We start from the raw sequence: 24,175 nt of genomic DNA, 5'->3' as shown, positions 1-24,175 counted from the left end.
GCTACGAGTGGTGCCTGCAAGACCCATCTAAAATAGCCTCTAGGTATTCCATCTTAAACATCCTTTTCTCAGCATGTGCAGAAGGTCTTGGCTGATGGGAACTCTCCTCCTCTGGGTGATACTTGTGCTGGTGTTCTCCTGCTCCTTATGATGGCTGTGTGATGTGTGTGAGACTGGTCAGGACCCGCTGCTCCTGCTGTGAGAACATCTTGATTATGATCTTCCTCATGCTAATCAAATCAAGCTCATTGCTTAATTTAATTGAAACAAAGAGGCATCTGATATGTGGCATCTGTCAGCAACCTCAGAAGGAGGTAGGGATGTGTTTTGTGTGGTAGGCAAGAGCATTTGAAGCATTTCCTAGAATGTCATACTTCATGGGAAATGCCTTTAATTAGGTTTGGTTATTTCCACACTTCCTCACCAGACTGGGAGGGGGTTGTTCAGCTTGATGGCAGTAAGGAACATCTCCTCCTTTGTCAAATGAATCAAGAAAAACATTTTAAAACAAAACCCCATAACCTGGCCAGGCCTTCTGTGTTCATAGCTGATTCTGTGTGGTGTCTTGGAACACAACTGTAAGGTCATGGAGTCCCAGCCTTCCCCTCACCCTGCCAAACCCAGCACTAACCCATGGCCCTCAACACCTCAGCTCCAGGGCTGGGACTCCCCCAGCTCCCTGGGCAGCCTGGCACAGGGGCTGACAACCCTCTCAGGGAAACAGTTCTGCCTCAGCTCCAACCTCAACCTGCCCTGGGGCAGCTTGAGGCTGATTCCTCTGGTCCTGTCCCTTGTTACTTGGGAGCAAAGACTGACCCCCAGCTCACTGCACCCTTCTGTCAGGGAGCTGCAGAGAGTGAGCATCTTTTAAACACAATAGTATACTTATTGGTAATGAAAAAACTCCCCAAAGCTTGTAGCACAAGGCTACAGCAGATGTGCTAAGAGGCTTTTTGAGGAGGAGATGATGAGAGGTGACTTTCTAACCAGTGTGTTGACTGAAGTCACAGCCAGGGATACAAGGAGGCCAAAGGCTGAGACATTTCACTATCCTAGTCAGCAAGGTCCTTGCTGGAGAATGTCAGTGGAGGATCCAACTTCTGCTGATTGAACATGGTGGTGATCCAGCACTGAACTGTATAGCAACCACCTTCTTTTGCTTTCCCTGTTCTGTTGTAGGGCAGAAGGCAGGCTGAGGCTCTGCCTGTCTTCAAAAGTCTTTGAAAAGCCTCAAGTAAATCATAGAATCACAGAATGGTGGGGTTGGAAGGGACCTTTAGAGCTCATCCAGTCCAACCCCCGTGCAGAAGCAGGGTCACCTAGATCAGGTCACACAGGAATGTGTCCAGGCTGGTCTTGAAGAGCTCCAAGGAAGGAGCCTCCACATCCCCTCTGTGTAGCTCTGCCAAGTTTACAGATGTGGTGGATGAGAGACTGGAGAGCTTGTGGCTCTCACAGTTGGCAAACATATTACTGGTAGATGTGGTGTATCTGTCCCCCTGAACCTGTGTGAGCTGTGGCGTGTGTCAGCCTTCCTGAGTCATGACATATGATCTGGAGTTGAACTTGCATGAACACCCTTTGAGCTGAGAAGTTGTTGCAATGACACATGTGAATCCTCAACTGGATGTGGGATCTTCATAGAATTGCTTCAAGTGTTGGTTTCCTAACACTTGTGGTTCCTGATGTGGGGCTGGGGGATTCTGGTCCTCTGCTGAAGGTGATGGAGAAAATACCTGCAACAAATGGCTGTCTTTAGTGCTCAGAGCAAACACAGCAGTTGCAGGGCACTGCTGCCAGCACAGCTCCTCTACATGATGCAGGGGCAAGAGGCTGATGTGAGCAGACCTTGGAAGGCTGCAAATGAGCAGATCAACAAGGAGCTGCCTTCCTGCTTCCCCATTCACCTGCACTAGCAGCTCCTTCTCCCCATCCATGTGCTCATTTTGCAATCCTCATGTGGCACAGGTTTTCCTTGTGTTTAGGTTATCAATAGGATATGGCAAATAGCTACACTTGAGTGGCTCAGCAATAAAAAGCTTTGCCTGAGGTGGCTCCATTTGCCTTTTTCCAGGGGCAAGATGCAGCTTTAAAGCTCAGGCTGCCCAGTGTTTGAGATTACTTGTGTGCTAGAACAATGAATGAACTCATCTTTGTTTTAACTCAAGCCCAGGCTGGGTTGTTGAGAGTCCTTGTTTCTCTTCTGAACTGTGTAAATGTTTTATGAAGTGAGTATAAAGTCAATAAACATTTCCTGTTTAAAGTCTGCCTTATGAAGGATGCTTTATAAAAGCATCAGATCTCTCACCCAGCACACTGCTTATCTCTGCTTCCCTGCTAAGCATGATATCAAAACTCATCTAGCAGGAAAATATCCCAACTAAAAGGGAAAAGAAACTTGCATCTCCCCCTTAATGATGCTGCACAGATTATGCAGTAGCCCAGCATATGGAAATGGCACTGAAATTGGATTTCAGAGACAGCTGAGCTTCAAACCCTGATGGGGAGTCTCATGGGGGAAGCTGGTCTGCACCTAGTCTGGAGAGTGAGCACCCAGCTTGTTTCTTTCTTGCTGCTTTTCAGCATGACAAATGAAATTTGAATAATTGCTGTGTAAACTGAGAGCAGTTGTTGAATCTGAGAGGGCTGGTGGGGGGGGGAGGAAAAAAAACCCCTATGTGCTTTTCAGCTCTGCTTGCTCTGTTGCTGCTGTTGATTCACGTTGCTCGTGGCTGGAATCTTGATACTCTGCAATAGGACAAGCATTCCTCTTGCAAAACTAAAGGTAGGCAGATTCCTGGCTTGCATGACTCTGCAAAGCTTGCAGCTGGCACAGTCCAACCATGGCCAGGCTCATGGTCAGCCACTGGCTGGTATCAGCAAGAGCTCTGTGCTGGCAGCATCTGTCTGCAATTGGCCAGGGTAACCAAAGGTGGGTGCAGGTCTGAGTGATGTTTTGCAGCTCCAAACCTTGTTTTTACCTTTCCTTTTCTTTTTGGTGAGCTGTTGGCAAGTGTGTTTAGAAAGTATTGGGCTCTGAGTTTGCTTTGCTTGTATATATATACACACTTTTTCTCTTGTTCCTGCATCTCTACACTGCTTTCCTCCCTTTAGCTGAGGGGAATGGCCCCTGTGGGAGATGTTATTGAGACTTTTCCTTGGCTTCATCAGGTGAAACATCACCTAAAGAGTGCAGCTAGCATAACCTATGAAGCAAAGAAGGTGATGTGAAGGAAAACACTGATTTTTATACTCTTTGACTATGCCTACATCTGTACCATAAGATGACTGTGAATATTTTCACACTGCCTGGTCCTCTGGAAGAATTTTCCTGATGACAATAGTTCAGTAGCTGCCTTGCTGCTGAGGATCACCTCAGCCTTCAAGGTTAAAAGACCAGCTTATCTGTAGTTCAGTGCATTAGACCAGTGTGGGGTTGATGAAGGTATCATTGGATTTCTAGACACCCTCTGGATTGTCTTCCTTCTCTCAGCTTAAGCCCAAATGCAAATAGCAGTTCTGTGACATGCTCTTGGGTCAAAGGGCTGCAATCTGAATTGGTTTAGCAGGGGGAAAGAAAGGAATGGAAGAAGTTCCTTTGTGTTATCAGGGGGATTATTGCTGGCCCCCCTCAACTTTGGGAGCCCTCATGTAGGTGACACCACGAGCTGTGCATCCACTGGACATCTAAAGTGAAAGCCATTCCCTGTGTTCTAAGTGGTGTCCAGTGGAAGTGAGTTGGGAGGTGAACACTTCAACCTGCAAAGCTGCTCTGTTCTGTGCAGCCTCCAGTATGACTTCTCCAGGACTGCTGCAGCAATTCAGTCCCTTTTTAACTTGATTCCATGTAAGGTTAAAAGAAATTCCAGTGTTACAGCTGCCTGTAGCCCAGGTCACTACTTTAGTGCCTTTAACTGAAGTGTACTCTTCTCCCAGGTTCTTTTTCTTTCTCTACTCAAGGCTTGGAAGCTGCAGCTGACCCTTTTGTTCTCCTATCTTGGAGAGATAATGGGGTTTTGCTTGCAAAGTTCAATTAGGGCAAAGCCCAGCTCTCCTGTCCTCTTTGGTGGCTTTTCAGCTTGTTGCTTTCTTTGCCCCTGACTGCTCCTTCAGTAGACAGCTGATGCATTGGTCATCTCTTGCAGCAGAGCCCCTGCTGTTCATTTCCAGGGCTTGCTCTGAGATCTTACAGGTGGGAGAGGCTGTGAAAAGAGGAGTTTAACAAGTAGCCCTCAGCATAGATGCTGCCTTATTGCTCTAAAGCTCTCTTGTGCCATTAGAAACTGAAGGACAGGCTTCAGATCATGCCTTCCACTCTGAATGTGTTGTATCTTGGAGAAGTGAGCAAGCTGTGTGTAGACAAGGCAGCAAAGCTCTTGGTGTCTGGAGCTGTCAGGGTGGTGTTTGCACACCTGACTGCTCGCTAGCTTATGCGAATCTCAACTTGAATTGGGCTGGGCTCTCTCAGTTCAGGGGATATCTGCCCAACAGCCTCAAATCAGATGGTTCCCTACCTCTGAAGTGCAGTGCACATGAGAAGGCTGGAGATAGGAGGTGCTGACAGCATCCCATGCCTTGCCAGGGTAGTTATGTGTAGCCATGGTGAGCCTGAAGAAGATGGAATCTGCTCTGGGTTTGGATGTGGTGAGGTCACACTGGCAACAGAGACACCACGTTTCACAACTCCCATCTCATCAACACCCAGGCTGAAGGCACCAGGGTGTGATAGCTGGAGCCTGAAGGAGACCTGCCTGCTTTTGAACAGCTCTCAGTCTCAGTGCAGATACAATCTGCTGTTCCTTTATGAAATGGCTTGCATTGACAGGGGAGAGATGTCTTGCTCCCTTTCTTACCTGGAGTAAGGCATTTAAGCTGTTGTGCTTAATGCTTCACCTGGCTGGGGAGCTCTCCTCTCCTCTCCTCTCCTCTCCTCTCCTCTCCTCTCCTCTCCTCTCCTCTCCTCTCCTCTCCTCTCCTCTCCTCTCCTCTCCTCTCCTCTCCTCTCCTCTCCTCTCCTCTCCTCTCCTCTCCTCTCCTCTCCTCTCCTCTCCTCTCCTCTCCTCTCCTCTCCTCTCCTCTCCTCTCCTCTCCTCTCCTCTCCTCTCCTCTCCTCTCCTCTCCTCTCCTCTCCTCTCCTCTCCTCTCCTCTCCTCTCCTCTCCTCTCCTCTCCTCTCCTCTCCTCTCCTCTCCTCTCCTCTCCTCTCCTCTCCTCTCCTCTCCTCTCCTCTCCTCTCCTCTCCTCTCCTCTCCTCTCCAGATCTGATAGGGAGGCTCCAGAAACCCTACAACAAGTCCTAGCTAGCTCTTCTTGCTGGCATCCAGTTGGCAAACTGCAGTGCTATAAACTAATGCCCAAGAGACCAGCTGATTGTGTCTCTGGGACAGAAAACAAGCCACAGTCTAGCCTTGGTTAACACTTTTCTGTTTCATGTCTGCTCACAGCAGCGTGCCATTGGGCTGCTGGGTGTGATCTTTGATCTGAAGCTGTGATGCTCCCAGTGTGACCATACACATCTTCAGAGGCCAGCTCTCCTCTTGCCTGAGAAGGCTGCTGAGAGCAATTGTAATCTGGGGTTTGGGAGGGCTGCTGTTACCTTGTCAGTGCTGCTGAAGTGGGTGGCTGTGGGCTCTGTGAAATGCAGGTCATAAAAGGACAGCTCAAAGGAAATTACTAACTTGGGTGTAGCTCTGTCAAAGAAAGACCCCTCTGGTTTTCATTAGTGTCTTGGGGCCCAACTTGAAACCTCCCTCACTTATTAAAAGCCCTGAGGTGAGACAGGGGACTCCTGGTGGGAAAAGTATGGTCATGGTAGCAGTAGGAAAGTAAATGTTTCTGTTAGTATGCCTTGGATAAGGCACAATATGGCAAGAGAAAGCTGTTCAAATGCTTCTTTTAGGAAGCCACTGCTGTGTAACCAGGCTGTTTGCATGGTCTGCCTTGGCTTTTTGATGTACTTGGATGGGCAAACAACACTAGTGCAGATGGGTGTTTCCTTGCTGAGGGGTGCCCACCTGTCTCCAAAGTGCCTCAGATGACCCAGTATTGCTTGTTGGAGACCTGTGTCCTGTGATATATCCTGTAAACAGAGGAGTTGCATCCTAGAGTGAAAAGAATAAAAGACCAAACCACCCCAAGCTAACAAACAACTTTGCTGTGCTCTCTGCAAAAGAACTGTTGTCTTCCTCTTGCTCCCCTGGAGGATTGTGTATTGTCTACCTCTGATCACTGTCTCCTGGAAAGCATCAAGGTTTCCTTTGACTTTGCTGAGTTTAGAAGCTCATTCTGCAAGGACCTGCCATTTGCTCCAAGTTTGAGGCAGAGAAGCTGATATGGCAAAGTGCTGAGGGCAGATCATGACCTCTTCATCCCCCTTTCTCTGTGTGGTGACACCAGATCTGTCTTGCACCAGGTTACTTAGGCTGTGAGTTGGACAATAGTGAGTCACTAGAGGCCCTGGTGGGATCTAAACCCTCTGAATTTGAGTGTCTCATGCAATCTCCATAGCTAAGCCTGCCCAGGGGACAGCCAGCATGGGCAAGCAACGTGTTCATCTCCTGTTACAAAGGCTGCAGGTGGTGCTGTGTATAAGCAATGCTTTACAAATGACCTCTGTGGTGCTGAGACTGCTGCAGTGCTTGAGTGGTCTTGGAGGAGCAAGTATATGGAATGCTTTCTTATTCCAGTCTCATCTCAAGAGCTACCTGCCCTAGGACAGCTTTCCTGAAGTGCTCACAATGAGAGAGGGAGTGTGTGAGACCTTTGCCTTGAGCCATCTTGCAAGTGAAGGACCAGATCCCAAGAGCAGCATCCCTCTAGCCCTGTCCTGCATAAAAATACCTGTCTGCAGGTTACTCCAGGTAAACTTTCAGGCCTGTTCTTCAGTTCCTTCAGGGACAGGAACTGCTGTTTGGTCTCATTCTGTGACATGACTCACTGATGCTTTTGGCAGCAGCAATGACAGAAATAGCATTTCTTACAAGGTGATTATTCTTAACTTGGGCAGGGTTAGAGAAGTGTGGAATGAAAGTCTGGCTACTGTGGTGAAAGTGTCTTCAATTCCTTGAGCCAAAGGACTGGCAGTCTTACATGAGCAAAAGCTTGAATTTAGGATCAGTTATAGAACAAATGAGGCTGGAAGGGAGGTCTGGAGTTCCTCAGTCCAACCCCTTGCTCCAAGATCAGTGGCTTTTAAAGCTGGGTCAGGTTTCTAAGACCTCTGTCCAGCCAGGCTGAGAGTAATTCCAAGGATGAGAGAGTCTCCCACTTCCCTGAGATCCTGATTCAGCATTTAATAAGGAAGACATTTAAAAGCCCCACAGTATTACTGGGTTCACACTTTCAGTTGTACAGCTTGTGTTTGTTACTGAGTACCTCTGAAGTCTATCTGCTTTATGCTGAGTAGGCAGGAATGAGATGCCTCTTGAGCCATTCCTCCAAGCTGAACAGATCCACTCCTCTCATACAGTGTGTGTGCCTGTTACTGATAGCTCTGGTATTTCTCCACTGGTTTCCTTCAATTTGCCTCTTGTTTTGAAGAGCCCAGAACTAGATGAAGCACTCCTGATGTGGTGCTGGAGGGAGGAATTGCCTTATAACTACAGAAGAGCTTCCCTAGCCATGGTGCCTCTCAGACAGTGCCACGATTGCCCCTTGCATCTTCAAGTCCGCTGCTTCCTGAGGTCAGAGCTACCATGTTGTCTGACAGAAGTGCTTTGAGATGTTGTCAAGTAGCAGATCTGAATTTGGCTGTGACTTGTAGGGCTGCTTAGGACTGGTTTAAAAGCCTCTCAGCAGTGTAAAAGGTGTTGAGCTTTACTATCTCTTCACAAGTTCCTCCTGCTCTTGATAAGGCAGAACACAAAACAGCATAAAGCCAGGCTAGAGCTGGAGTCTTGCTATGGTTTTACAAAGGAATGGGAGTGACAAGGCTTTGGCTTGACCTAAACACCATGAGCTCTTGGTTGCCTGAAAGGGAAGCATACCTCTGCTGCACCACAGCTCACATCTGTCACTGAGACACTCATGGCCCACGGTGAGCAAACCCACAGACTGAGCTGTTCTTCCAGATCTTGCTAGATCAGGGAAGTGGCTGATATTTCAAGGATAACAATAACCATTCTCTGGTACCCAGGACATTCTTTCAACAGCTCTAAAGATTGTCACTTCCCCAAATAACTTGCAACCTCCTCTGCTCCTTTGGGAGAGATGACGCATGTGCTTGTGAGGGAGGTGAATTGATGCTCAGGCTCCTTTTTGTCTTGCACTGAGGTGATAAACAAAAGGTTTAAGTCTACAGCAAACAGGCTGTAGCTTGGTATTAGCTCTCAGATTAGTCATAATTGAGAGGTGTAAAACTTTATGCACCAGCTGCTGCTTTAGCACTGGAACAATTGGCTTCTCCAGGCCAATTAGCCTGGTGAGTTCTGGGTTGAAGGCTTTCACCTGCACAGAGAGTGAGGCTGGAGGGCTGCTCAGGTGATTTCCTGGATTCCTTTGTGTGTGGCCAGGCTTGTTAATGTGGCAGCACTGCCTTGGCTCTGCCTTGTTTCCTGATCTGGTGGTAACTTTGGTATGACAGACACTTCCTTCAAGTACAAATGTCTCTATCTGACATCTCATTAGGATTTCAACAGCTATGCAAATGGTTGTTATTGTCCTGAATAGGTGGCTGAACCCATGTCTACTCAAGTTTGCCTTTGCCTATTATTTGTTAAGCAGGCAGACTAATACACTTCTTGCTTCCAAGTTCTGCTCTGATGGGAGCAGTTCAAGCATTGCTATGTCTATATTCAGTCTAAAATCTGTTTGGCATGGCTGGTTATTGCATGCTGAGGAACATGCCTTAGACCACAGCAGCTGGACAAGGCTGTTATGTTGTCTGAAACTGTCCTCAGGACTAGTTTTGCACAAGCTATAGTTAAGTTGCTAAACCAACAGGCAAAGGTAAAAGAATGGTGTGCTGGGATTTTCCTTCTGGTATGCAGCTTCTCCCATTGTTTGTCCAAAACACTGCCCAGGTTGTAAAACTTCCCTCTCCTGTCCCTCATGGATGGGTTCAGCTGCAGTTTCCCTCTGCTGCTGGGGATGGGGCAGAGCACTGCAGCAGATCCCTGGAGCAGCAGTGATGGGAGACAGCAGTCCCTCCCCACCTCACCACTCAGTGTCTGGTGTTGATGACAATATCTATTTGCAGTAAGGTTCTGGATTAGTGTGACATCTAGTCAAAGCCTCCATGCATCTACACAAACACAGCTGTACACAGATCCCTTTGTATTTCTGCTTGTGCAAAGTGGTCCTTGGCCTAATCCTAGAGGGTGTTGGTTTATTAATCTCTGGATTCCCGTGTTCTTGCAGTTTATAGCTTCCCATTCTTCTCATGGAAAGCACAAACAGGTCTCCTGTGAATAGAGCTGTTCAGGCCCCATCCTCCCATTGATATCCCACCCCCAGGATAAAGGAATTAAGGAGAGAGTTTGTAATAACAGAACAGCACAGTGATGCCCTGTGCAGTGGAGATGAAATGGTTGCTTTGTGTGCTGGAGTCTCGTAGCTGACAGCTTGTTCAGCCTGGGGATGCCTTTTATTTCAGCTAGAAATAAATGTCCAAGTCTTCACAAGCTGTTGCTGTGCCTGGATGAGCTACTTCATCCTCTGAAATGTTCTCCTGGACTTGTGGGCACCATGAGCTGTCACAGCCTCTGAAGGATCAAACTTGATTGAGCCCCTAGCACTGTTTGCAGCCAGATCCTGCCCCTCTGAGATCTCTTGTAGTCTCTGTACTAGGTATTTCGAAGTAGGCTAATAACTTTGTAGGAGGTGCTCATAGCTGCTTTTTCCCCCTAAAGGAAGGTAGGTTTTATGTAATGATGGGCATGTGTCTACAGCCACCCCTGAGAGGTGACCTCAGACCCTTCCAAGCCTATAAGGAAAGGGGCATGCAGAAGGCAATGACTAACTAGCATCCCTGTTTAAAGGAGTTCTCTTGCACGATAGTGGATGCTGAGGAATCCACCTGTGTTTTGGATTCAGAGATAATTCCCTGCCTTTGTTTTGCTTCTCAAAGAAACACTTTTATCTGGTGCTAGACTCAAATACTAGAGCTCTGTCCAATATGGGTTATGGAGCACTTTGACCAGCCTCCACTCCCTATGCCTTTGGCAGAGAGCACTACAGCCTCATTAGACAATGCTTGCTGGAGGGAACATGGTTGTATTGAGGAGTTAAAAGTTGAACTGTGTAGAGCTGAACATTTTACCCTTGGCTGGCATATTTCATGCTGAAGAATGATACATGACAGGACAGCAAATAGTGTAGCACAGCTGATGTGAGATGAGCAGTAAGCTCTGCTGGGGGTGGCTGCAACCCCCCTCTGAGAGCTTGTTCTCTCTAATCTTGGAGCATGTGGACTTGTGCAACTGAGTTTAAGGGTACTGGCTTGCAGGAAAAAGAACCCCAAGCTGTTTGGAAGATGGATGATTTGGTGACACATAGCCATGTTCCTGTTGCTTCAGAGAAACAGCTTAAGACCTGACAGCAGATGGAGGAGCCCCAGAGATTCTCCTGGTTTAAGAGGGCTTGGTGAAGTCTTCAGAAGCAAAGCCTTTGTGTGTGCACAGGTAAAACCAGGAGGAGTGTGTGGCTGAGCTGAGAGTTGAACCTCTTCCAATACTGGTGGCAACTAATCTTTCAACTACTTAGGGCAATATCAGTTTAAGGAAAAAGCTGGAAGAGGATGTGGATGAGGTTATTCTTAAGAATGAGCTTCCTGTGATTAAAATGCTAAAACTGGTAGGAATGCCTTTCTAAGAAACAAGAAAGCAAAGGCTAATGAGACTGCTAAACCCAGCTGGAAAGGAGCTGGCACCTGCCACTCGGTCCTTTTTCCAGCAAGGGCAAGGTGATGATGAGCTGCAGTGACTCTTGAACAATCCTCCATCCATCTTCTCGCCTCATGTCAAATGTGGAGCTGTTGGATCTGGGCAGAGCAGCACTCAACTTGATCTTTGAAGTGGGAGAAATGTGACAAACGTGAGCAGCTTGTGTTTGGACTCCTTGAAGCTTAGTTAGAAGGCTGTAAATAAAAAGCTGATCCTTGAGGGATGGGATTGGAGTTTTTAAGATAGAAGCTGATAGAAGGCTGTAGATTCTCCAGAGGAAGCATCTTGTGGGAAAGAGCCTGTCAAGTGGAGCAGAATCCCAACTACTCCCAGTGGTTGGAAAGCCAAGAGGTCATCTTAACTGGATGAGACACACTCTCTAGCTTGATGTCATCAGGCTCAGAGGATGTCCTTTTTACCTTTCTGCTTCTCTTGTCGTGCTTTTTACTTCCAAGACAAGTTTTAAAAGGGATTTGCTGTGCCCAGAAGTTATGAGGATGGTCTTGCAGAACAAGTCCAAGTTGTTTGACGTACTTGGGTCTGAGCTCAGACCCCTCTCAAGTGCTTGGCAAAGTCTGGGAGGATGTTCAACCTGTTGTTTCTGAAAAGCACAGCTCTTTGAAGCACAGTAGGATTATAGAACTGCTCATGAAGACTTCTGCCTAAGTTTGGGGACTCAAAAAGCCTCATTGATGTAAGCAATCCCACCATAAACAAGGGGTTTCTTTTTTAGTCTCAGTAAATAGACACTAAGTGCTGTGAAATTGCAAATGGTGAAACTGACCTTCAAGGGGTAACATTTAGGGGTAGGCTCCTGTTCTGGACAGGCTTCATTACCTTTCTGCAAGCCATTAATTCAATAAAGCAGTGTAACAGATCCATTTCTGCCTCATTTTCAGATGCTATCATGTGCTTTCATTGTGTGCTTGAATAAAGTATGAAGAACTTTGTGTGGCTGGAAAGCTGGCAAGGGCTAGGAAAACAAGATAAAAGCATATAAAACTGGCCTCCTAAAAAGTGTGGGCTGACAGAAGAGGAAGAAAGGGCTGCTGGAGTCAGAGCTGAGGTTAAGTTTGCATGATGTGTACCTCTAGTTGCTTACTCTTCTAACAAACCTGCAACTTGACAAAATTCTCCCTCTTCAGTTGAAAGGGGAGATTGGATAAACTGAAGGGACCCAGTCTCTGCAGAAAGAGCTACTCTAAGTGGTCTTTCTCAGGCAAGGGGGTTGGACTTGGGTCTTTTGAGGTCCCTTCCAACCATTAACCTTCTGTGATCTTTTACTCTTGGCCATAGGTAGACTTTCTGCTCTGAAGACCTGGTATGTCACTGGTGAGAAGCAGAGATACTTGGCTTTCACCAGCAGAAGCTGAGGTTCTCAAGTACTGCAATTAAGCCTTTGCAGTTGCATTAGCAGCGTTTCATTTTGAGCATGAAACGTCTCAGGTGTTACCTGCTGTTGTTTGAAGCTTCTCTGAGGAAGCAGAGCAGATCAGAGCTTTGACTTTGCTGTTCTTGTGTGGTAGAGGGTGCATGAAAACTGCTTCAAGCTTGTGTGGATGTGACTGATGTTGATACAAGCCTTAGCACTGCAAATGCATCCTTCATCTGAATGTTCTAGGCATCAGATGGTCGGGTACTGAGCTGGGTGGGTTGTGTTTAGCCATGCAGGGTGCAAAGGTTATAGTGTGTGACTGTGTGTTTCATCTTTTGGTACAGTGTAGATCCCTTGACTTGAGCTGGAAATCTCTGGGGCAATCAAGCTATGGTGGCAGAATGACATGTTGTTGGCTTCATGCAGGAAGATGTGACCACAGCTCATGCTCTCCCATCTCTGTTCCAAAATCCAAAGGCAAACTGAACACACTCAGATATTCAACATTTGTATAAGCTTATAAGGCTTAGCAAACACTGCTGTTTCAGATCTGCTGCCCTTGAGCCTAATGCCCAACACTCAACTTTATGCCAAACTGTTAGAAACGTGAAGGCCACAAAAGCAGTGCTGGAAAGCCCAGAATAATGGAACTAATGCTGTGTGCTTTATGGTTGGATAATTGAAGACTGATTTACACCCTTGCACTTGGAAAATAAGAAAGACTTGCAGAAACTAATTAGCTTGCTGCTGTGAAAGTGTTTCTCAGTGTGCCTCTGGTGTCAGGGCTGTCCATCAGCAGGTTTGTTTCCAGAGCTGATGGGCAGATTGCTCCTTACCAGCCTCCAACAGCAAAGGGCTTTTCCAGCACTAGACATGCAAAAAAGACTTTGGTCAACTGAGCATTCCTGAGGAGGAGAATGGATGAAATGAGGAGCTCCCCATGATATAGAAAGGCATGTTGTGAGGTGTGGGTTTGTGCTGTGTTTGCCATGACACTATGTCCCTTCCTACAACTCTTTGGTCTTCCCAAGCTGCTACTCTGGCCTATTGACTTCAAACCTGGGCTTTGGATCTTCTTCAGTCCTTGATTCTCCTCATATACCTTCTTTTTGCTGCATCATTTTTTTGCAGTCTCCTATTGCTCATTATCTCCTGTTTGCCTCCATACCTGCTTCCAATTTCTTGTTCAGCAAAGCCAAAACCCTGGACTCTTAAATTCTAAAGTCTAAGGGTTGTTGAGCACAGGCCATTTAGTTGCTTTTTCTCCTCCTCTTATAATTTGCTTATAATTTGCCTCAGGTTTGGGGTTTTTTTTTTGGTGATGACAAAAATTAAATGTGACACAAAAAGCCATCCCCTGCTCATTAAAGTCCTGGTTCTAAATCATGGGTCCAAGGCTTCTCAAAAAAAGAATAAAAAACCCCCAAAAGTAACCAGAAATTGAGCAAAACAATGTGTTTATTCCCATGCTGCTTTCTGAGAAGCAGTTGAATTCACATGTTCCAAAACAACTCTGCCTGAGGCAAACCCAGCTAGCATGCAAACTCCCCATCTCGAGCAGCCAGGACTTGGTGAATTTATAAGCAACTGAAAACAGTACTGGGAAGGGTTAGGCAGCCTTAATGATATTGTCTAAAGAGACAGTCTTGGAAGGAAGATAATCTCTTTTTAAAAGTCTCCTTCAACAACAACAACAAAAATCGAGTCCTGCTGAATTCCCCCAAGAACAAGGAGGATTTAATTCAGACTTGCCACACTCTTGCCCAGACCTCCACAGACCCTCACATCATTCCTGTTTAAACAGCCCAGTTATTCTTCAACCTCCCACAATAGCACAAAAGACGAATGGAAGCGATTGTGTGCTTTGCAAGTCTGGTTTCTTTAATGGATGCATTTCAGGGGTCATGGGCCATGTGGCCCTCCCTTAGATATACAATCAGACCCTGAGAGAACATTGTCTGCTGGAGAACTTCCTCTGACACACCACCCTGCTGAAACAGCATGACAACAGCCGTGTTTCATTTTTGCAGGGAGCTGCCTTCAGCCAACTTTGTGATGAGGACAATGAGGAATACGTCTCTCTCAAGCAGAGTGGCTTTTAATAGTTGATTTATTTTTAAGAATGGGTGTGATTCAACAGCTTTTTCAAAAACTTCATCTCCTACTGTCTGTATCTTAAGGAATGAGGCTGGTGTTGATCTAGTGATTCCTTTTAAATGGGGGGCTGGAGTTGGCTTCTTGGCCTCTTTATCACCATCAGTCTCCCAGCGTGTTCATCCGACCCCTTCAAGCGAGTGCCTTGCACTGGAGATGTATCCTGGGAGAGGTTAGTGGCATTTCTCTAGTCTGACATCAGGGTGTGAGCTCTCTGACAGCCAGCATGAATGTAGATCTGTTAGTGCTGCTGCAAGGGGGTTGCATTCCCCCCCACTTTTGGTGAGTGAGGAGGAGAGATGCAGTGCTCTGAGGCTCTTGCTGCCTGGCAGCCCATCTAGGTGGTTGTGGTGTATTAGGAAGCTTCTAGGAAGAGTTCAGTGCTGGACCAGCAAGATGCTGAGAGGACTGGAGCATCTTCCTTATGAGGAAAGGCTGTGGGACCTGGGGCTGTTTGGAGAAGAGAAGGCTGAGGGGGGAATCTCATTAATACAAGTATTTGAAAGGTGAATGTCAAGAGGAGCACTATTTTTCTTTAGTGTCCAGTGACAGGACAAGGGATGATGGACAAAAGCTGGAACACTGAAATTCCACTTAAGGAAAACCTTTATGGTAAGGGTGAGGGAGCCCTGGCCCAGGCTGCCCAAGAAGTGTGTGGAGCCTCCTTCTCTGGAGGTTTCCAAACCTGCCTGGATGTATTCCTGTGCCACTTCATCTAGGTGACCTTGCTTTAGCAAGTTGGACTAGACAATATTCAGAGGTCCTTTCCCTACCATTCTGTGATTCTGTATTGCTTTGTGCTTCACAGTGGGCTCTGAGAAAACACTCTTAAAGTTCTTTTACCTTAGTTTGCCCATCCTTTGTAAGGGCTGTATCCTGCTGGAAACTTCTGCAGGCTACACCCCTCACAACATCAGAACTCCTTTCCTCGGGCCTGATTTGAGCTGTCTGATGCTGGGAATTAGGACAGGGTGCTACCAGCAGGACTGGGAATTGGTTTTTGGAATGGAAGATGAACTGCAGTAGGTGATCTGTGTCTACCAAAATGGTCTTGTTCATGTGTCAGTTCAGCTGCTTCCATTGCTATCACAAGAACTGTCCCTCAGTACTCCCTAAGGCTTTGGCTTCTTGGGTATAGGGGTCAGGCAGTTGTGTACAGCTGCTGTCTTCAAAACTGAAGCCCTACACTGATGCACTTAAGTGTAGATGTATCTTTTACCTTTTGCTATGGTTTAACTCCAGTTGGCATCTGAACCCTTGGCAGACACTTGTACCCTTCCCCCCCACCACCCCTTTTCCTTCAGAACAGTGAAAGTGAGAACTTGTAGGTTAAGGTAAAGACTTTAATAGGGAAACAAAAGCCACTTGCACAAGTAAAGTACCAAGGAATGCCCAGGCTGCCCAGGGAGGTGGTGGGGTCACAATCCTTGGAGATATTTAAAAGACAGATAGATGAGGTGATACGGTTTAATGGTGGGCTTTGAATTGTGAGGTGAGTGGTTGGACTTGAGGGATCTTAAAGGTCTTTTCCAACCAAAACAATTCTATGGGCAGGCAGGTGTTCAGCCATGCCCAGGGCAGCAGGGCTGTGTCACATGCATTGGTGACCTTGTAAGACAGACACCATTGCTTGGAATGTCCAACTCCTCTCCTTCTTCCCACAGCTTTATCTGCTGGTGTTGGGACATCCCCTGGGTCATTTGGGGTCAGTTGACCCACCCTCAAACTCCTTGTGCACCCCCAGCCCACACTCACTGGTTGGGTGAGGAGCAGAAAGGGCCTTGGCTCTGTGTGAGAGCTGCTCAGAGGTAACCAAAACATCCCTGTGTTATCAGCACTGTTCCCAGCACAAATCCAAAGCAGAGCCACATACTAGTTACTGTGAAGAATACCAACACTGCTCCAGCCAAAACCAACAGACCTTCCTCACCACTTATGCTCTGAGCCTTAAAAGCAGTTTAATGCTTGATACATCACCTGGGATGACCATGGGTGTCAAACTTGGCCACTTGGCAAGTTGGCCACTACCTTAGCCCCTGCCCCTCACTGACTGGTCACTTCAAATACAAGCTACGCTTGTTGATGGAAACTTAAATTGCTCTTGGCATCTTGGGTGAGCTGAGTATTTCCCTGATAAGCCCTGGAAGGGTCTTGCTTGTAATAATGTTCCTTGGTGCCTGGCGTGGGCGAACAGCACTGAACTCGCAGCAGAGCTCCATGGTAACAAGCGATGGGATTAAGAAGAAAAATAGCCAGTTCTCCTGCTTGCTAGCTCTTGTAAAATAGCCTTGCAGCTGGAGGAGCACATGTCTGGATCAGCTGTGACCTGGGTTGAAACTGAAGTAGACACTAGCACCACAACGTGGACCTACAACCCGAGTCTTGCTGTTCTGATGTGCTCTCAGGCTGGGGACGATGCCTGCTCTGCAGGGCTTCTCTGGGGCTCTAGGAAGTTCAGAAAGGGACTAAATGAGGAGGCTGTGAGCACAGTGGTAAGCTCCAACCTTTCTTTATATACAGGTAGATCTCTACCTGAAGGTGAGCACTTCCAGGTTGGAGGAGACCAGTTCTCATCTCCTGAAGATGCTTTTCAGCACTTAAAACCTGGCCAGGGCTTCAGCTGAGCAGATATTGCAAGAGCTGGCTTTAGGTCATAGATTTCAGAGGCTTTCTGTTGAGAGTGCATGTGACATGTTGCTTCAACTTTTAACCCTCCCAAAGGAAAAGAGTCCTCGTGTTCTTCTCTTACCTGTTGTGTATTGGAGTGTTGTTACCCCAACAACAAGTGGGACCACAAGGCACAGCAAACTGACTTTAGGTAGAGGAACCTGAGCCTAGCTTTGTGCCCCAGGTTTGGGGTGAATAGTTGAGGACCAGCTTGAGAGAGATTTGGGCATCAGTTTCTGTCACTGTCAGGTGTTGAATGTGGGAATCTGCACCCTTCTGAACGAGGCAACCCCTGTAACTGCACAGTTCCTGAGCAGTGTGCTAGCTCCAGCTTTGTACCAGACATAAGTGCTTGACTGCTGGTGGCAAAGGAAGATGTTGAATGTCATTCCTCCCCTTGGTGGGCCTGACATGGAAAGAGTCTGTGCAGCACATCTCAATGTTGAGTGGTACTATGGGGAGAAGGAGGCCAAGAATAAAAATGAGCAAGGACAAGGACTCTTGAAATGTCCTCTAAACAGAGTTGGGGGTATCATTTTGTGTATACCTACCAGTGGCAGAATTCAGTTGCTGGTTTTTAATACCTCTGAGGAGAGAAACAGTTAACCTGAGTGCTAGGGACTCTGGATGAAACAAGTGCTTCATCAGTAAGACTCTTGGTCCTAGCTTCTAGTCATGAAGATGTCCTAGGTTGGCTGAAGAGCTATGACAAGCCATGGTGCTGTTCCCCTACTATGTTTTGTTGAAATGTGTGTATGGATGACTCCCATCTTCATAACTAGAGGATGAAAACAGTACAGATAAGGTACAGTTGAAAAGGCACTTGGAAGAGTGACCCTTTATGAGCAACTTAAATAATTGTCCCTGTTTGAATTATCTTAGCTCTTCTTAAAATGGCTTTGTTGAAGTGCTTAGTGATGGCACTTACATAACACTTTATATCTCAAAAGTACTGACTATGCACTAAGTTCTGCTGGAGCAATTAGGGACTAAAACTTCTGGCTATTGGCAGAAAATGTGCTTCTGTGTTTGAGTCATTTCCTATCTAAAACAGTAAAAGATGGGGGTCTGGCAGACAGTTATGTAGCCTGAGTGTGACACAGATAACTAGTAAGGAGACCAACACAGACAAGCAGAGGAAGGCTGAAATGATGAGCATTAATCCTCTGAGGCAGTTCTCTATTAACATGACTATTTCTTGAGTAATGTTCAGCTGCAGCTCTTGTCTCAGACCCTTTTATGTGGAGATATTAAATTGTACATGGTGTACCAGAGGCTGAGAAATGTACTACAGGGAAGAGACATACCCACACTGGGGATTCTTCCCCCAGCAGATAAGGCTTTAGAACCACAATTGACAACATGCAAAGAGACTACTCATGGGAGGATGTTATCTGTTTTGCTCAAGTTGCTTTTAAAATCAGCAAAACCCTTTTTTTCACTGAGGCAAACCTCCTTTGGCAGAGGGAAAGAGATGGAATACCAAGGGTTTTAGCTGAACTGACATCCTCCTCAGCAGCCCTGTGTGTGTGTGGGTGAGAGCTCCCTTTTCCTGATGGAAGGATAAGATGGGTAGTGACTACACATCTTGGGGGGTTTCTTTCTTCATCACCATGACTTTAACCCCTTCTTTTTTAATCAGCTGGTCCTGCTGCCTTGTCAGCCTGGGGTTTATCTCTTTCTCTTTGTGAAAGCATTGGAATTGTTCAGCAAGCTGAAAACCAGAGTTGTCATTAATTCCTGTGTTTTGTGTGTTATTTCCACCTCTCAAGTGTATCTTATTCCCATTGCTGATCTCTGTGAAGGTACCATAGCACCAGACATCCCTTTGCTTTTTCTCTAGCTGCTACAGGCTGAAAGCAGGAATTCAGCTCTTGTCATGCTGACAGATACATCAGTAAGCTGTCATTCTCCTGCAGAACTGAAAAAATCTGCTTCTGACATGTGAAGTTAACTACCAACCTGAGCTCAGTGTAGCTGAATCTTCATCTGTGGCACTCTTACCACTGCCAAATGCCCCAGACCTCCTGTTCAACTCCTCCAGGGTTACTTGTGTGCCAGATTTCCTGTATCTTGCTTGCTGTCTCAGAGAGAGCCTCTGTCCACTTCACTTTACATCACCTAGAAGGCAGATTGCTTACTAATCCAGAGATGGTGTTTAATAGGCAGGCATATGTTTATGGTGCTTCCCATGTTACACATGCACTTCACCCACGAGGCTGGTTAATCATGATGTCCTTGATGTAAGCCAGTTCCTTTGAGATGGGACAGTGTTCATCAGGGATCATATTAGACTCTGAAAACGAACTAGTTGGAAGCTGAGCCTCTTAGGAAAGCCTGAATTGCTCAGAAATAGGAATAGCTTTGCTTTCGCCTTCAAAAGGCAATAGGTGACAGCTGTGTTGCAGATTAATCAGTGTTTGTGCACAGAATGTCAAGAAACCAAGTGCTTCAGTCCTCCAATGCCTTGGGTAGCTGCTGTTAGCTCTGTGTACTTGGTATCACCCATGTCAGTGAGGCCATGTATTTAAAGTTCAACAGGAGCTCTTTGGAAGAATGGGGATCTCTGCAATGTAAGTATTTCCCTGTGAGGTGGAGGAAGTGGTATCTCTTAGCAAAATGTGTTTGCAAAGCTTATGATGAAAGGCTGAGGGAGCTGGGGCTCTTGAGCTTGGAGAAGGGGAGACTGAGAGGTGGTCTTGATGTTTACAAATACATGAAGGCTGGGTGTGAGGAGGCTGGAGCCAGGCTGCTCTCAGTGATGGCCAATGATAGGACAAGGGGCAAAAGGTACAAGCTGCAACAGAAGAGGTTCCAAAGCAACACAAGGACAAAGTTGTTCCCTGTTGAGGTGAGGGAGCACTGGCAGGGGCTGCCCAGATGGGCTGTGGAGGCTCCTTCTCTGGAGACATTCCAACCCAGCTGGATGAGTCCCTGTGTGCCCTGCTCTAGGTGGTGCTGCTCTGGCAGGGGGGTTGCACTGAATGAGCTTTCCAGGTCCTTTCCATCCCTTGTTGGTTCTGTGATCATAAAGCTTGTTCTGGGAGATGGGTGACTCTGCTCCTGGTCAAATTCCAGCTGAGTTCTGCCTGCTGGCAAGCTGAGGAGGTTCTGGTAGAGCATGATCATCATCCTATCCTATCCAAACAGTTATGAGGATCCTGATGTGTTGATGCTGGATTGTTACCTTCTGCCAGAAGTGGTGACATAGGTACCATGTGCAGCAGTGCAAGGACTTTGTGTGTGTAACTCTGCCCTGGACTCAAAGTTCACGTGCAGATAACGAACTGGACAGTATTTAAACATCATGAATGCATGCTGTGGTCACTGGGTCTCTCCAGCTCTGCAGATGGGAGAATGTGAGAATGACATGTTTTTGGAGGAGTCTGGAAGGATAGCCTGCTTTTGAGATCCCAGTATGCATCTAAGGAGGCGGGTAATTGTGTGTCTTGGAGAAGAATGTGAGTTTATTTGCTGGCTTGGCTGATGGCTCCATCACCACTTTGTAGCATGAAATACAAATTTGGAGAGTAACCAATGGAAGGGCTCTGGTGACTGGAGGCAGATGTGGGGTGGGGTGTGATGTCTCCAATGCCTGTTTAATGAGCTCCTTAATAAAGGTTGGATATAGAAGCACAACTCTGCATGCACATCCTTTGGAAGCCGTACAAGGCCTTTCACTGTTGGGTTTTTGTTTAACTTCAGTTACACTGGGCAGATCTGTGAAAGAATGGAGGGGAACCTTGGAAACAGATCTCTGGCAAGCCTTGGGGAGCAGCACTGCAAGACTGGATTTGCTTTTCACTTCTGGTCAGCTCTGGAGACTTTAGAAGCCTTAGCAATTACTGGAATGGATAAAAAGCAAAGGGTGTTGCTTTTTATCACAGTGGGGTGAGGAGGAGAATCTTTGTCCCCAGCATAAGCCACCCCAATAGCTCTTCACATGGAGTTACTTTTGAGATGGGATGGCAGGGTCTGCTCCATGTGATCCAGCTGGTCATCCAGCCCTGTAAGTAGAGCATGAAATGCATCTGTAGTTACACCTTCAGACAGAACATACTGCATCCATGCAGTTTTAGCTGCATCTGAAGAGCACCTAAGAGCCAATCTGGCACTGACAGCTTAGATGAATCTATGGTAGGTTTATTTGTGTGCTGTCTTACCATGAGTAAATACAGTTGGTCTTCTCTACCCAAGTGCCAGCAAAAGCAGAGCAGATGTAGTGAACAGCCACCCTAATTTTGCCTGAAATCCTCTTAGTGCTGCATAATAGACTGAACTATTTACAAGCCTACTTCCAATGGAGATAAAAGTGGATGGGAGGAAAAATCAACTGCAATACCTCTATCTTTTTTACTTCAGAGGGTGTGGAGGCTCCTTCCTTGGAGGTCAAGACCCACCTGGACATGTTCCTGTGTGACCTGATCTAGGTGGGAGCTACTTCTGCAGGGGAGTTGGACTGGATGAGCTCTAAAGGTCCCTTCCAACCCCACCATTCTGTGATTCTATGAAGTGTGGACAATTTGGAGCCCTCAGCTGCAGGTTCATGGATGCTCTTGACACGAAAAGGTCAATGTCCATCAGCTAATCTGACTACATCTCTGTAGATCCCATCTGTAAGGGTGGGTTTGTAAGTCTGAAGGCAGAATCATTCTGGTTGCTCTAGTCACTTGTACCTGAGATAATGCTCCCAGAATTAGGGAGTCTGCTCGTGAGGCTTGCTCAATGTGGTACTGTGGTGGTACTAGGGTTTGTGTTAAATAGCCACCAGTGATGATCTTAATGGAGAGTGTTTGAAATCACCAGTGGAAAAGTAGGAGGCAATTGGTGTTTAAAACATTCTAATGGCTGCTTGTATTACCAGGAATTATCTTGATAGAGAAATTGTGATATCATCTGAGCACTTCAAATCAAATTTTACTTAAAGGTCTCCTTCCAAGGTAAAGCCATCCTGCTATTAAACAGCACTCAAAAGAACCTCTCACAGATCTAAAGCTCCCTGTGGGTAACTGAGCCTTTGGCTCATCTCATGGGCCACTGCAGCAAGAATCTGCTAACCACAACCAGCCTGATCCACTCAAGTCAGCTCTTCCCTCAATGTCATCAGCCATTTGGGACTCTCCTTCTTTTGACTAATATGCATGGCCTTCTGGCCCCTCATCTTCTGGGTGAGAAGGGGTCAAGGTTGTGGCTTGTGCACCATAGGTGCTGTGATATTATAGATCTGAGGTGTTTTCCTTTCCTCTAGCAGTGCTGGTGTGGCTTTGGGATGCTCTGCTCTGCCTCTTGATTACTCCCTGTCTGCAAGATGAGGGAGGATGACAGCATTAAGGCTTTCCTTGTAACAGGGCATCCCTTCTGCAGAATGAGGGATGAGCTGTCTGTGGCTGCACATGTTGCACGAGCCTTCAGTTAACAAATGCACTGGGATGTGTTAGCCTAAAGCATTCCTTCTTTTTTTCTCTGGTGATGGTGCTTCTTTCATTCTAAATCAACTTTGAGATGAAAAACAAACCAGCTCTTTTAAATGAGAGCTACTTAAGCTCAAAACACTGCAGAAGTCAGGCTGGGTTGCAAGGTAGGTGTGTGACTGCAATACCCCTCAAAGAAGTCTCATTTCTGCCTATTAAAAAGCTAAAATTAACCCCTGGGGTAACACAGGGAGAGCAAATTCATCATCTTCTGAGGCACTGAGTGTTTAACCCCTGCAGACTCTCTCCCTTGATATAACTTGGCAATTTATAGCAGATCTGGAAGGCTTTTGAACTTGGGCTCTAGCAACTCTCTTTTTGGCTAAATGTCCAGTTTCACATCTGACAGGCTCTTAGTGTGTGAAAACAAATGGAGAACTTATCCACCCCCAATCCAAAAGGGCAGGAGTTCAAGCCCACTTCAGAAGGTGTTTTTGTCAAGCAATGGGTTTGATGGCCAAACCCTACTGCAAGCCTGTAGGCTAAGGTGGTGATGTAGAGGTGACACGAGAAGTGGCTGTGATAATGATGTGTGAGGTTGGCAAGGCTGCAAGGGTTAGGTCATGTGTGTAATAGCACAGGAGATGTTGCTATGGAACAACAGATGTCATAGCAAGGCCAAGAGGAAAACCAGCCAGGACTGAGGAGAGCAGACAATGTGTACCTATTCTGGACTTCATTTTGTTGGCTTACAAAAGCAGGGCTGTTGCATGGTGGTGGGGGTTCCTCCTCACGCTGTCCTTGGCTCTTCTGGCTGTACAAACATGACGTCCCCAGAAGAGCCTCTGACACTCGAAGGCTCTCTCATGCTGGGAGATGTCAGCTCTCTCAAATGTTCTCTCAGCAAAAAGAAAAGCAGCAGAACTCTGCAATTAAGCTCAGTCAAATCCAAGATGTGCAGCACAGGGATCCTACAGTGCAGGACAAAGCAGGGCGTGCTGTGTGTTCTTCTGGGGTTTCCTTGCTTATTAAATGACTTGACCTAACCCACTCAGTGTTCCTTCTTTTGTCTGGAAGAGTTAACTTTGCAGCACAGAAACAATCTGCCACAGCAGAATGAGTGCAATGTAGAAATCCATTTGCTAAAGGATGGCTTTTCCAGTGGCTTTGCAGAGTGCGTCTCTAAAGAAGGGACTTCTGTTCCTGTGGGTGTCTTTAGATGGAGCAAAGTCCACTTTGACATATTCAAGATGTTTATGGCATGTCACCTTGCTACAGACCTCAGGGAAGTGCAGCTATATACTGAAATGGCCTCAGCCACTAGTTTAGCTTTGTCCACCCCAGGAGAAAAGCTTTGTGTGGCAGGATGGAGTGGGCAGGAGGAGCTGGATGTGAAATGCTCATCACTAACAAACTAATGTGGTGAAATGGGCTGTGTATTGGTTCCTACCTTCAGGATAAGAAAAAGCACACTCAAGGTTATCCAAGGGCCTCCTGGTTTCCCTTGGAGACTATACAAAGAGGAAAATAACCAGATAGCTCATTTAGCTCCAGCTAGAGAAGGGAAACACCAGGGGAGATGGCTGAGGGCTTATCCAAAGGCAACGCTATAACCAGGAGTCAAAGGTGCTGGTAGCCCTGGTGTCCTTTGCTCTCAAGAAGTCCTGTACTAGGTTTCTGTGGCCAGGT

Source organism: Colius striatus, chromosome 3 (genome assembly GCF_028858725.1).
Source record: "Colius striatus isolate bColStr4 chromosome 3, bColStr4.1.hap1, whole genome shotgun sequence".
NCBI lineage: Eukaryota > Metazoa > Chordata > Aves > Coliiformes > Coliidae > Colius > Colius striatus.
The sequence above is the reverse complement of the archived record's forward strand: the minus strand, read 5'-3'. Positions refer to the sequence as shown.